General features: G+C 46.6%; 1 long non-coding RNA gene across 1 annotated transcript; it reads left to right on the plus strand.

Annotated features, from left to right (window-relative positions):
• Positions 1-1,778: 1,778 nt before the first annotated feature.
• Positions 1,779-14,628, plus strand: LOC119385459 (uncharacterized). The gene is made up of 3 exons (XR_005182180.2): positions 1,779-1,939; positions 10,615-10,656; positions 14,430-14,628. It is a non-coding gene; the product is annotated as an uncharacterized LOC119385459 (long non-coding RNA).
• Positions 14,629-15,353: the final 725 nt, after the last annotated feature.

Genomic DNA, 15,353 nt, shown 5'->3' on the forward strand with positions numbered 1-15,353 from the left:
ACGAAGAGGAAAGGCAGAGAGGTTAACCAAGCTGTGGCTCGGTTGGCTACCCTACACTTGGGGGGGGGGGGGAATAATCGAAAGGAAAGAGTAGAGAAAAAAGAAGAATAAGGAAGAGATGGATGAACAGTTTGAAACTACACAACACGAACTCGCGCTGTTAGGATTGCAGTTCGGCATACAGCCTCGGGAAAAAGGTTAAAGATTACCTTTTGCTTAGCTCTTAACACTCCTTATACGGTATTCAGCTTTCCTTGCGGTCTTGATATCGTTTAGTATTTACTCTAAATTATTTCCCCCCATTTCTTCTATACCGTTTTCGTAACATTTGTTAACATTATTGCTTGTATAAATGTCTCCTTCTTACTGATTACTACAGTATGCATAAAACGTAACCGTCTTACATTTGTATGTTTGATTCCCTGTTGTATACATTCTGACCTCTTTTATTGTTTCTGTATTTTTGCATTGTTTACGTGGTTTTCCACCCCCGAGCAAAGTATGGGTAGCGGGGCCTTTGTCAGGCAGTTGCATCTGCCTTTAGCCCCTTCATCCCAGACAACGACTGTCTGCATAAAATTCAAATTCAATTCAAGTATGAAAGAGTGTATAGGGGAAGCCTGGGCCAGTTGCGCATAAACTTAATCTACATCTCCCCGCTGGCCTGCGAGCGTAAACGCAGACCCTCTCAAAATTTCCGGGGTCTCACCGCATGGGCAATGCATCGCACTGCTCTTGTCTAAGTGACACTTTGCAAAAATATGTAAGTTGGCTTTCCTGCAAGAATGTTTTCCAAACGAAAACTCTCGTTCACAAAGCTTCCGCTTGAGCTCAGTCTTTGCGGCCACGATCGCTCTTTTTCGTTAATTTGAAGGTAAAGGCCGTTCATGATGACGATAGTCTTCTGTTTAGCAGGCAAATGTTCGCGGGGTTACGAGTGGCCGTTGTGTACGCGGCTTTGCTGTAAAAATGGCGCCACTTTTCATTTCCTAACAATAACCCAACGCTCCCCTTCTCTTTGCGAGTAAGAGGTTGCTCATTCGAGGAAGCATTAGAAGAATAAAATGCGCTTGCCCTGTGGCCCTTCGTCTAATTGTCTCACGTTATTTTGCGCACCATCATGAAATATGTACGAAGGGACGGAAGGAACAGCAAAACGTTTACTGATGGCTGTGGTGTAACAGGTTACACCTGAACGGCGGTCTTCGGTGAATGAGGCAGCCCGCTATATGACACGAAACGTTTTAAAAACGGAATACTGCAAACCCGATTCATCGGAAAGCACCTTCGCATTATTTGTTCTTCTTTGTAAGCACGATGGATGGCCAGGTCACAGAAGGTCATGACCCTGCTGCCTCAGCCAAGACGTATAGCAGAGAGAGACAATAATAAAAATATATATATATTGAAAATGAAACGAACTATGACTCGAGGCCACCATCAGTGAAAAGGAGCAGGAAACGCTTCCGTGCAAACGGCATCCAGACGCACAATATATGTATGCACATAATATATACACGCACAAATAGTGCGACGGGGCCTTGCGCTCCAGGTACACGCGCTTTCGCCAGTCACGCGCGAAACGGTCGTAAGTAAACTTATTACACGACACGTTTAAGAGCTATAGGCGCTCAAGCGGCAAAGAGAGAAAACAAAATGGCTGCGCGGGCCAAGTTTACGACGCTCGCGACACCGTGGCACGTTGGAAAGCAAATTGCGCCGCGCGAGTGCTTGCTCCAGAGAGCATGCGCAAATCGACCGCTTATAATTGTTTTTTTGCTCAACCCTCTCGTTCATAAGGGGGCGAGGGACCTCGGCGGCCTCCGAAAGGCGCACGGCATTCGGGCGCAGGAGAAAAAAGTGTGTTGTATTGCTCTGCTACAGCTCGTATTCCATATGGCCCTGGCACTGTTGTTCCTGATGGCGATGCTGGTTGCAGGTAAAGGATCGTCGAATAGATACACTTGTTTCAAGGAACTCTCTGTAACCGAAATCAGTGTCTGATGATATTGCTTAGTACGACAGCAAGTTAGTCAAATGGCAGGGATGATTCATCATCGTAGACGAAGGTGAGCAGACACAAGAGGAGAGAAACATGGAATACAAACGCTGAGATAAGTAGGAGAACAACACGGTTATGCACTCGTTTGCGTTTCGTTTGTTTGCTTGGAACGACCGAAAATTGACGTCTGTTTCCCTTCTTAATTGTGCCCGTATCTCAACGCCTTGCTTTCTTCAAAGATGATATTGCTTGCTGTGCCGGACTCGCGGTGGTGCGGCGGGTATACCTGCAGGGCCTGTCTGGTGACATGCACACCCTTATATTTTATCAACGCAATTTCCAGTGTCTCACTGGCGATTTTGCCAATTACGTGAAGTGTCTGTGCGTGCTCTCGTGTTTCAGTGTGCGAGCAATCAGAACTTGGATGACGCTTGAGCTACGTCTTCAAGAGTCGAACGCGATAGCGTAATCGGGCCCCGTGCGCATCGCCTTCAATCATACCGCAAGGAAACATTGGCCGTTTCAAACTATCCTAGAATGTCTACTGGATATACAGTGGCCCAGTGCCCACTACGCCATAATCCTTCCTTTAGCAAACTTGTCAAGTATACTCACTACTCGTCCGTAAAGTGCCACGCGCACCTGGGCAACTGCGCACTTTGCAAAGGGTGGGCAGCTTTTAAACTACCCACTCGTTGCGGAATTCACTTCTTTTGACGCCTCCCCTTACAAAAATGGGTTTAGACAGTCTATAGAATAAGACCATTTCTGGACAGTAGATAGACTATCTGAATACATTTTAGTAAGAGTCGTGCGATTCTACGATTCTGCCACTCAATATTATGTGCGTTAAGGAGACTCCACCCACTGCATGACATTCTTATAGCGTTTCTTTTACGAAGCAGTTCCAAGGACTGGTGTGGCTCCGTGGTAAAACACCTGACTGGCACGCAAAAGGCCTGGGCTTGATTCTCACCCGGACCAAACATTTTTACTATTTATTTACATTGATCTAACTCGCATTTGCGCTCGCGGGCAACGCTGACTTTTCGCTCATAACCAACGACGCCGACGCTGACACCGACACCGGAATTTCTGCGAAACGAGCTCGTTAACGCTATCGCGTTAACACATGCTGCATACTATATCTGATGTTGCCTTGTAGTGGCTCCTTCAACTCGTCAAGCTGTAATCTCACAGCTTTGTTGCCAGGGTGACCTCGAACACTGCACGCTGTGCGCATGTTGTAAGCAAATGAAGGGTGTTGCTGTTACAGTGTATTATCGTTACTGACCTGACCAATTTTCAAACCTAATAAATACGGCATTTTTTTTTAATGTTCTGTCCCGCATGGGCAGGCACTTTCGAATTGACTCGTGTGGAACCAAAAACACGTTGCTGAGCTACATATATATATATATATATATATATATATATATATATATATATATATATTATAGCCGGTTCATTTTACACAGTAGAGCATAAAAATTGTGGCCGTTTAGCGCGAACAAATAGTGCGGAAAAGTGTGTAACAAAATTATTGAAACGTTTTGTGCAGAAGTATACGCATGCGTGGCCGCTTTATTTTTGGAATTACTTGCTCCACTAGCAAAGTACGATAGCGACCGTGTTCGGTTGATGAACAACCACAGGCGTGCGCAGGGTTCCCCTTCAGGGGGGGGGGTCGAAGGTTCATCGCAGCCCCCCCCTCCCCCTCCCTATTAAGTCAAAGTATTGGGGGGGGGGGGGCGGCTCCAGTTGTCGGAGAACTGGAGCAGGCGACGAACTACAGGGGCTTCCTTTCTCTCGATGTTGTCTTTGCTTTCTTCCCAGGCGTCTAAATTACTTTGAAAAAAAAAATGGTGCAGATTCTCACTTGTATTAGTAAGCGTCTCAAATCCCACTGGCGTACACGGCTGAGTCTGGGAAGAAAGTTATGTACGGGATTTGCAGGCGTGCGTCTGTGGTCTAATGTACGGGGGGAACATCGCTCTACTGTGAGAGTTCGGAAAACAACCATCGAGCATGCGTTTTTGAAGTATATATCAAGCGATAGCGGTCAGCGCACCAAGGCGGGGCATCTCACATGAGGTTTCCGTGTTGATGAACAACCACGAGGGCCATGCGCGGATCCAGGGTAGATGTACGAATGTCCTTAACCCCCCCCACCCCCACCCCTCCCCAACTTCCTAAAATTTCTGTGCGCAGCGCCAGCGTACGATCATAACGTCCCTTCTTCCCAAATCAGTTTCCCGTTCTTTTGCTCTTGAGAGATAGAAAATGTTGAATGATTATTGAAGGGATACCGCCCGCACGTAAAAAAAATGAGGCAACGGCAGCGGGAAATTTGCAGAAGTGGTGTGAAGCGTGTTTTTGTCATCCTTTCGTGCTCAGCACGTTCCGCTGCTGATCGCACTGATTGATGTCTTTACGCTTGCGATATAGAGAGAAAACGCGAAATTGATGTGCATATAGTGTACTCGCAGGCGTTGATATTCGGAGCGAACACGAGTGACAATGGCAGCGTTTTCCCTGGTATAGGTAACACACAAGGACCGCGTTCTCAGCCAACTCCTTTGCCCTCGAGCGATGTTAGCCTGCAGGTCGCGACTCTGATAACATTTACGAGCGAGAGGTTAAGAAGCATGTACGGTTCCAAGAAGGTAAAGTGCTTCTACTTAAAGAGAGCTTTCATCGAATTCTAAGCCTTATGAGTGAATTCCGTGCGGTGCGCCTTGTCAGCAGAATTGTTTTACCGTCGATCAACGGATCGGAATCAGAGCGGGCATATACGATTCTTACATATCCGCGTGTTGGCATCATGTTAAAACTTCAGCGCAAAAAGTACACAGCGGCCGAGGAAGCGACGAGGACAACCGTTTCCTTGTCCGCTATGTACTTTTTGCGCTGAAGTTTCAACATTATGGAGTACGAACTAGCCCGCTCCCCCACCTTTCTTCGCATGACCCTTCATGTTCCCGCGTTCGTCGTGCATAGAACTTTCGGGCTCTGCGTTGTAGCCCAGATGATGACTGTGTCCCAGTCGAATAAGCACCCTCGAAAAGCCTCGATGGACCCCCAGCAAATACATGAACTACGAATACACTAAACTCTCTATAAGACGAACATACCGGATACAAGCGTATCGAGCGTATATACCGGCCTTGGTAAGGAAGAACATCAGATGGTCGTATGGTAGTTTTGGGGCGTAAAACCCCAACAATTATTATTATTACTGATATTGGTTGATGGCCCAGCGACATATTTTTGAACAAGCTTCACCGAAACGAAAACCTTCTCTCTTTTTCTTTCGTTTTCTGATAAACTCCGGTTAAACGGCACAAGAACCGAAACTACAACGTGGTTGTCCCATAATGAAAGAGAAATACAGCAGTGTTTGCATCGGAAACGGGCCTTTATGGTTGAGAGAAGATATTCTAAGCGGATCACATAACGCCAGCTTATTCGTGGCTGTAAAATTAAAACACGCGGAGCTTTTCAAACAAATTTCGACTCTTTTTCGTTGCTTTTTACATTATTATTTTTATTACTATTCGCGTATTAAACGAAACTTCGTATAAATATAGCACCTTCATCGGGTCGGTTTGTACACATGTGTACGTCGAAGGTGTAGTTCGCGCTGAGTTAAAAATGAGGCCTTATATACCTACTATAATTTTGCACGCCGCCTAGTTTGCAGGTACTTATTACGGGCCTGTACCTCTTACGAAGTGTGCGCAACAATTAAACTCGCGTGTCAAGATCCGCGAACTCTTATTCGCGCCAGATGCAAACTGCGTCGTCTAGAACATAGCGATATGACAACCTTCGTGTACGACCAGCAGTGATGCCAACCTAAGTCAACGTTTTATCCCTAGCTTGACCCCCGAAAATACCTTGGTTACATGAAAAATCCCTAGATTGACTTTTAATGTCGTCATTCAGGTTAATTCACGTTTAACAACGTATAAAGATAGTTCGTTCTGTGGCCCAATTCATCTTAACCTTATTAGTATTAAAAAGCATATTAACAGCCACTGAAGGTATTTTTTCTGCATATTCTGTGGAGTAATTCCACATAAAGGACTTGCAGATGTCGCCAGTGCTACAGAGACAAACTAATTATTCAAGTTCACTTTGCCCACTCATTGAAGGCATAGACGTGAAAGTCTGTAGTCCATTTCTTGCACTTACACCTTGCGAGGTGGCGGTCAATTTCTAATTTTCCACATTTGCAATCAGCGTTGCATAATTTGCAGTAAATATACAGGGCCCTCTTTTTACTGTCTGATAGCCATCTTGTGTACTTTCGATCAGCTTCTCGTTTGTCCAAATATTTTTTGTCACTAGTTTCGCTCTTATGAGAACGGCGTGACGGAGAAAGTGAAAACGCACGAACAGTTTTTTCGTCTCATTCCGTAACGCCGTTAGCATAATAATGAATCCGTACCAACTCGGCCAATTGTCAGTACTACTTTCGCTCTCATTCTATCAACGTATCCTGGTCCAGAAGTTATTTGACATATAGAGAGTGCACGGTGAAGGCCCGCGGCGAGCGTGAACTCGGCACATTTTCGTGTGCACTACAAGACAAAATTTCTATTTGTTTCACAGAGTAGCAATCACTCAGGGCGCTCATTATGATACGGCGATAAAGTTTTATTCTTCCCCCCCCCCCCCCCCCAGTATTCAGCACATGATAATCTCGCGTTACAGAACTGCCATCGCCTTCACTCGGCCCAGCAGAACACCAAAGTCGTCTTAAAAAAAAAACAGCAAATAGCGAAAATTATCCTTTATTCCTGTGTACTTTCGATCAGATTCTCATTTGTCCAAATATTTTTTGTCACTAGTCTCGCTCTTATGAGAACGGCGTGACGGACGGCCTTTCTATATAGTTGAAAACGCGTGATTACTCAGTAACGCCTTTCATTAGGCCGCGTAATGTAACATTCCCAGGGCTTTACCAAAATCCCTAAATTCAATAAAAAGACGCCAAATCCCTAAAACGGATAGAAAACCCCTAGATCCAGGTATAAGTCTCTATAGGGCCGGCAATCGAATCCACGTTTATGCGTGAGTGTTTGGAGCGGGTATGTGTGGCGACCTCGTCTTCCGATAAGGTATAACACATGAGCGTCTGGCGACGCCAACATTTCCGGTTTCTAGTTAAAGCTGTAATCTGTCATGTTCCTTTGAAATAAAAGCGGTCGTCAACAAACTGTAGACAGCTCAGTAGACTTAGCAGGCTAAAAAAAAAAACTAACGTACGATACGCGACGCCTGAAACCGATACTTCAAAAGTTCCGAACTTCTGGATATCTAAAGGGAAACATTGTCATCGTCCCACTTGTATAGCAAGCAGCAACAAAGGAAGTCCGCACGGCCTTCTGAAAGAGAAAATAATCCCAATTCCTTTTTTCTTCTCATATTTCGGCAACAGGGAAGCCTTGCTCTTGAGAATATTTGCGGATATATTAACGCGATAGCGTTAAAGAGCACGTTCCGCAGAAATTCCGGTGTCGGCGTCGGTGTCGGCGTCGTTGGTTGTGAGCGAAAAATCGAGAAAGATGCAAATAAAACAGATAAAAAATCTTAGGTTCGAGTGAGAATCGAACCCAGGCCGTCCGCGTGGCAAGCAGGTGTTCTACCACAGATCCACTCCATTGCGTGGAACTGCACTGAAATTAACTTTAATGCTTCACAAACATACGCGTCCTGTGTATAGGAGTCACAGTACGAGATCTAATAACGCAGTAAAACAGGGTTACCCTGTTTTACTGCGATATTAGATCTCGTACTGTGACGCCCGATAGCAATATACGCTTGTATTGGCCTCGAGGCCCACCACTGGAAGCGCCGGCGCCACCGTCGGCGTGACGTACTTGGCAGGATCACGTGGTCTCCGCGGCCGCGTCGGCTGCTTGTGGCGCACTGCCGCGTGCTTTGAAAACGAGTTTCAAGTCCCACATGCGCTGCGCTCTGTTCAAATTCGGAAGTTTTTTCTCATTCTCTTCTCCATTGAAACCATTTTAATAGAGTGGCTGCCTCCGAAGGCGACGAACATGGGGCTCTACCGCTCGGTGCCGCAGCGCCGCGCTTACGCAAAGGAGCCCAGTGTCAGCCTGCACTGGTAACCGCGGGACAAGAAACAGCGTGATGCATGGGTTGTAAAGCTAAGAACCGGCAAGTAGCCATCCGCTACGAGTCCTGTGTGCAACAAGCACTTCCGCGACGAAGACATTTGTTTACTGCGTCGGGCCCGCGATGTTCGGTGAGTAGCAGACAGCGCGCACTGAGACGATGGCTCGCGCGCGCTTCCCGCCGGCAAATGATGCTTATCTGCCACAGGATGGTAAAAGCGCTGCCTTTTACCACGTGCGATGCCATCTCAGAACCCTCCAATGCGACCTCTTGATCGTCGGCCCCGTGCTCAGCGTCCACAAAATCGGCTGCAGATGCGCAAGTCATTGTTTAGATATGTTGAATTAAAAAACGCATAGGGTCCCTTATGCATTCGTTAAAGATGACTAGAAGGCGAAAGCCTCTTCTTCTTGTCAGTCGATGCACTGATTCTCCCGCGTTACTGTATTTTCTTTCTTTTCCTAGGCGTCGCATGCTACTACATGCTCGGTCTCGTAGACTGGTTCTCCTTCACCAGCAATCTCGAAGTGGTGAAGCTTTGGTCTATGAATTGTTGAGCACAGAGAGCGGCAAGTTCACTGGAATGCAAACGGAACGATAATAAGGAGCATTAAAAAAAGGCGTCGCATTTGCTCACGTTTGTGTGAGCACCAAACGAAACTAATGCGCTGAATAAAGAAACAGAAGCAGCGGCATTTGTCCGCTGAGAAGGGCCGATCAATACGCAGTGCGAGACAACTTGTCAAATGACATTGAAACGTACCCGAATTTAGACCGAAAAAGAAAAAAAACTGAATCGCGGGACGGCAGATCACAAGCTTGTCATGGCGCACCGAAGCCGCAGTTGTAAGGAAAGTGTTTGTTGACTGCTCTGATAGCGTCCGCGCAACAGTATAGTTGTTTGTTTACCTCACAAATTCTCATGTTTTGCGCCTAAATTTCACAGCGCGGTGCCAAAACGCGCTCGTAGCAATAGCGAAACCATCAGTAACGAATATACATGCAGACGCTCATAATGTAGAGGCACCGTCAGTCGTCCGCGAACCGTGCGATCGCGGGCTTGAGCTTCTTTCTGTTATGCTCCGTTTGGTTATACAGGCAGTCTACTCTAACGAGATATTTCACATAGTTTGCACTCAGCGAGTGAACTACCTTTGTCACGCAAGTGCAAGCCTGTTCAGGGGTCTCCAAGCGGTGAAAGCGTGAAGCGGTGGCTCGGTTTTTCTGCAAAGAGACAGCGACTGTAGGCTATCTTGTGCTTTCAGTTCGTCGAAAATGATTATATTGACAGTAAAGAACACAGTTCATTTCGAAAGTACTTACAGAAATGCCCCGGAGGGCTTCCGCGAGGTGTTTTTGTAGAGCGCCGACAGCAAAACCTATGGGGAGCGCTCCGGCGGCATCCTGCCAATCCTGCCTAGCACGCAATCGAGGGCGCGTCCGATAGAGGGCGACTCCGTAACTCCTCGAGCCAATACAAGCGTATATTGCTATCGGGCGTCACACCATGTGAATTGCATAACGAGTTAGTGGTTTAAAGCCGGCCACCCATTACAAAAGGCACCCACATTACTGCGCGTATTCCCTTACGAACACGTAGTGGTGCATCGCAACTTCGAAAAAATATCACGCGTAATGGCTGCTGGTTTAAGCATGCCACCCATTACAAAGGGCATACACATTCCCAGGATTTGGGGACATCGTGTGTGGCGCCATCTCTCGGCGGTGACGACGGCCTCCTGCCTTAACTGAATGGGAGATATGCGAAAAAAAATCATATCTCTTGAAAAAAGCAAGCTATCAAAAACGACTCGGGGTTCTATACAGTAGGACCTACTGGAACATTTTGGTAAAAATTGCAGTACTCGCACTACAAGCTGTGGCTTCCCAGGGCAATTGAACACCGCCCATTAGAAATACATGGGTGCCCCATTGTAAAATTTTAAACACTTTGGGAAGCCACGCGGTTATAGCGCCAACACTGTAATTTTAACAGAATGTTCAAGTAAGTGTCTGCTGTATAGAACCGGGAGTCGTTTTTGATATCTGTATTTTCTCGTCAGATACGATTTTTTTCGCCTATTTCCCATTCAGTTACGGCAGGCCACCGCAGTCCCCGCCGACAGATGGCGCTACGTGCATATGTCCCCAAATCATAGTGCGCGCATTCTCTTACACACACGTAGTGGGTTCACTGTTATAAAAGTGCTGTTGAAAGAGGTTGTGTGACTGGGTGACTGAACATAATGACAAGCGAAACAGAGCGCGATGAGGATGGGGCCGGATATCGCTATCGCGTTCAACTCTTAAAGGCGAAGCTTAAGCGTCCCCCAATTTTTTTTGTAGTTTCGTGCAGCAAACGGGTGGATGACGATATTTCCCTTTCACGAACATTGCTCTACCTCGCATGCATGCTTCCGCAGAACTTATTTGCCACGTGTACTTTTTGTTCCCGAATTTTATAGGGTCCATGCAGGATGCCTCACGGAGTGCGCACCTTAGGCTCCGTAAGTGTTTCCAGATACAGTACTTATTTATGTTGTCTTCTCTTTATTGGCGATCAGGTGTCTGTTAATCCAGCATTACGCTGACGCAATTACGGATATCGGACACTGAAAATCTGACTATTTTTACAGAGAAAGCTGTATATGGCTAGGCGAAACGAAATACCTTTCGCCGCATGTTTCGATAATGGTCTCCATTGGCGGCGCCGTTAGTTACGTCGTTCTCTACGTCGCACCCAAGCGCGCGCGCCGTTGGCTGCGCCGTCAGTGGCGCCGTCTCTCTGATGGACCCATGCCTCGTTCAGATAAACATCATGTGGTTCGACAATAACCTGGCTACGATCGACGGGGTCCGGTCTCGACAACAACGGAACAATGCCATGGAGGTACTGACGCGGTGGTTCCCCAGCTGCTCCCGACGTCGGTCAGTTGCGGGTTGTGGGACATTCAAGGAATCGCTAATCAAAGGCAGCATGCCAAATTTAGGCCGCGTTAACGGCTTCGTTTAGCCACCGATACCTTCACATTTGTCCAGGCTCAACGTCGTCGAGGAACGACTAGTGCTCCGGCGTCTGCCCAAACACGGTCCATTGCGGGCAGGAACGCAAGAAGGAGGTGTTCGCAATGACAACGCCAGGTCTTAAAGTCTCCTTTCATTGGAGGGGGGCTCTCAGAGGGCGGCGACCTATATACATACATACACACATACTACATACAGCCCCTCCTTAAGAAATGGAAGAGGGGCCGCCCTCCCCCCCTCCCCCCCCCCTGACTTTAAGCCCTGGACAACGCAACTTGGCAAGCCAACGGCATTTCCAAGTTTGTCTGCCCCCAAGTTCATTGGGACCGCTTAATTGAGCTGCTCCATCAGGATACACGGCGACGACACGCAACGCTGGTTCGTGCAGGAAATGGCGTTCCTCGAACGCGGCGAACTTTGAAACAATGATCCCGAGGCGTGTGTAATATACGTCAACAAACTCTTCGACGTCATGCTCAGCATCCTCAAAGACCAGCGGATTTCACCGTTCAAACCATACCAATAACTGAGAAAGGCTTCAACACAACGTCGGGATTAAACCACTGCTTAACACCGGGGCCGCACGCTTCGCGCTTCGCTGGTTAACCATATGTACGGACTGTAAAATAACAGCGAGCTGAGCTAGTTGGTAAGTATTCATGTTAAAGAGGCAGGGCGTGCAAACACGTGTGGACAGAAGAGAGAAGTCAAGACACCACAAACGCCGGCGTTTGTGCGTGGTGTCTTGACTTCCCTCTTGTGTCCACGCGTGTTTGTACGCCCTGACTCTTTAACATGTGTACGGAGTGCTTGGGCGGTATATTTTTGTTCTTTAAACAACGCCGCCTGGCCTATGAGCCACGCCGGGAAGATTTATAGAAATATTGGTACACGTTGTGAAGAGCAGTGGGGATTCACGTCTCCGCTCAAAATAATCCCGAACGCGTTCATCGCTGTAAGACAGCTTTTTTTTTCTTTTTTCGTGCCAGTTTCTTACGTTATTGCTTTTGTCGCTGTTTTTACCGCATCAAGCCTATGCGAATGACGCAAATTATTTGTATGGTTTTGCGGCATACTATGTTTATGTTTTAAGTATTTCCAGAAAGGAACATTCACATCAACGCCCGTGCAAGGGCAGTTTAGCTTGTTCAGATAAACAACATGCGGCCTAATTGTTTATTGCACGACAAATCGCAATCTCTATTGTAACTAATTTGAATGATAGTTCACTGATCAACCTTTTCAGTCACTTGCCTTATCGTAACGTTTTTAAATCGCGAGAGTCAGCAACAGTAAAGTCGTGTCTTCTCCAAAACCTGGCGCAAAATATATTACTGTTCAAATAATTAGTGTTCTTCTTAATAGTCTCTTAAAAAGACCCGATGTCTCGAAATGATGCCGCCACGCCGATTCACAAATCAGCACATTTTGAGGGTAGATATTGGTAAAGTAATGTCTCATCAGATGTGCCGAGCAAAAGAGAGCCTAAGGATTTATAATCACACATAACTTCAGTGGATTTATGATTAATCCTTGCAGCTTGAAGAATAATTCAAAAAGGTTATCGAAGTGAGTCCGTTAACTAGCTTCATGGCCGATTAAAATTTGTCGTTATAAACATGTCTATACCGTTTTATGGGCTTCTCTAGAACAAGCACTTATAGCTCGCTGCTAAACCATTAGATGCGTGGATTTATCGAACCGTCATGAATAAGCGTCGGTTGTGCAGAAAACACGTATACATGTGTGTGTGTGTGTGTGTGTGTGTGTGTGTGTGTGTGTGTGTGTGTGTGTGTGTGTGTGTGTGTGTGTGTGTGTGTGTGTGTGTGTGCGCGTGTGTGTGAGTGTGAGTGTGTGTGTGTGTGTGTGTGTGGCGTGTGTGTGTGTGTGTGCGCGCGCGCGCGCGTGTTGTGTGTGTGCGTGCGGTGTGTGTGTGGTGTGTGTGTGTGGTGTGTGTGTGTGTGTGTGTGTGTGTGTGTGTGTGTGTGTGTGTGTGTGTGCGCGCGTGCGCGCGTTTAGACAATACAGATTTTTTTTTATAAAAATGCTATGACAGTCGGGCCCCTGTCGTCTTCGCAAATGAACTCTACGCCGAGGCGGAAAAACTTTGCCACACCTAAAGTTGCATTCAAATCAGTAATTAACAGAAACTCGTTAATTATTTTTTTAATAATTAACTTTAGGGCCGTTGTTTATATGGAGGAGTTGTAGGGTGTAACAACTTGACATGCCGAATTTTGAAACGCACTAACCTGAGATAATAATCACCGAAATTCAAGGCCCCGATCTAGGCGAAACCGAAATCGAGCGCACCGGCAGTGCAGGAATTCAGTCATCCCTGGTACGTCAGACCAGAAGCTTACGCGACAATTTTTGAAAAAAGCCGCGTCGCAGCAGAATATGGTCAGGAAAAACGGCAAGCCGTCTCGAATACCCAAGTGGACCGCTTATTGTTTGCGTTTGGTGTGTATACTGCTCATCCGTTTCTTTGAACTGATAATCAGTACAAAGAACTCGTTCGCTTGTCTGCGAGAAGTAGCGCCGCAGTGGCTGCCGCCTATACATTTAAGCAGTATAGAGTGAAAGAACAATTGAAAATTGCGGTTTTCTTGGGTGAGCGCAAAAGAAACAGAAGTTCATTCCTCACAGCATACATTTAGTAAATTCAGAAGGTAAAATTCTAGTTCGCTCGATTTCTCACGTACGCGCAATAAATCAGGAGAAAATTATATATGAGCGGCGTCGTCAAAGGCACACAAGCTTTGACGTCACGCCTAAATGATTATGTAAAAATCTGCGTCCTTCATCTTCGCTGGATCACATTCTCGATATATGGAGTTAGGTATATACAGTGAGGCTGGGCACAACGCGTAAGAAGAGAGCTCTGTGATCAGCGTCACATCACGTGTGAGGCGAACCTGTTGGAAGAACAAACACATTAGAGAGGCTCCTTAAGGAACAGGATTCTCAAAGCTGTTGCTACACATTAGCACTTTGACGCCTTTATTACAAAGCAGCTGCATCGAATTTCTGTGCTTTAACGTAGCACGCTACGAGCGTTAACTTTCAAGCTTCAGTCACATATATTGAACGCACACATACAAGAGCTGTTGAAGAGCTGAAATAGAGGCAACAAGTTTTCACGCCTTCATCTTTGTGATTTATAGTATAGTCGTGCGTATAATTATTCCCGAGCAACTACGTATAGACGCGGCCGCTGCTACATGTATATGCCCCACCTCTTTGTTGCCCGCAGGTCGCGGGTTCGGTTGCCCGTACAACGAGCTTGCGTGTTCCCGGCAGTGTGTCGACGCTGGCAAACACCACGGCTTCTGCGGCAAGAACGGCGCCTGCCAGTGCGTCGGCTGAGCCCACCCGCCGACGTGGCCAAACGAGACGGACGGCCGACTGCACTGTTTGGCTAGTGTCCGTCCATTAAATTGTCACAATTCATGCAGCTGTAGTTTTCATTTTATCCACTTGCTGCGTAACTTTAGTTGCTTTATAAGCGAACAAAAGAAGAAAGCCGATGCAGACAATGTGTAACCTGCATGGCTATACACAGAGGGGAGGGCTCGGGCCGCGGTCTTGGCAATCCCCGCATTTATCATTGCGTGCAAATATATACACCTCAGCGTAACTCATTCACTTATTTTATATTGTTGGGGTTTAACGCCCCACAACCACGATATGATTATGAGAGACGCCGTAATGGAGGGCTCCGGAATTTTCGACCACCTGGGGTTCTTTAACGTGCACCTAAATCTAAGTACACGGTCCTCAAGCATTTTCGCCTCCACCGAAAATGCGGCCACCGCAACATGGTTAGAACACGGACAAGAAAGGAAAAAAGGACACAGCGCTGAACCCACAACTAAATTTATTTTTTAAAAAAGAAAGAATATAGATAACAGAGTCACCGAACTCTGCACATGTGTTGCAAAACAACATGAACCATGTCTTTTCTAACAGATAATTGTACTCTTCCTCTAGAAGAGTGATTGATGGTTGAGTTGTACAAATTCTGCTGAATCTTATAAAAAAAGGCGTCGGCTATTTCAGGCGTGCGCTGATCAACATGTCTGTATTTTATAGTGGTTTTCTTAAGGTAGGGCACACAACCACATGATCTGCAATGGGCCGCCAAATGAGACGTGGCAGCAGCACCCGAACGAGTCAA

This window comes from Rhipicephalus sanguineus, chromosome 1, assembly GCF_013339695.2.
Source record: "Rhipicephalus sanguineus isolate Rsan-2018 chromosome 1, BIME_Rsan_1.4, whole genome shotgun sequence".
Lineage (NCBI taxonomy): Eukaryota > Metazoa > Arthropoda > Arachnida > Ixodida > Ixodidae > Rhipicephalus > Rhipicephalus sanguineus.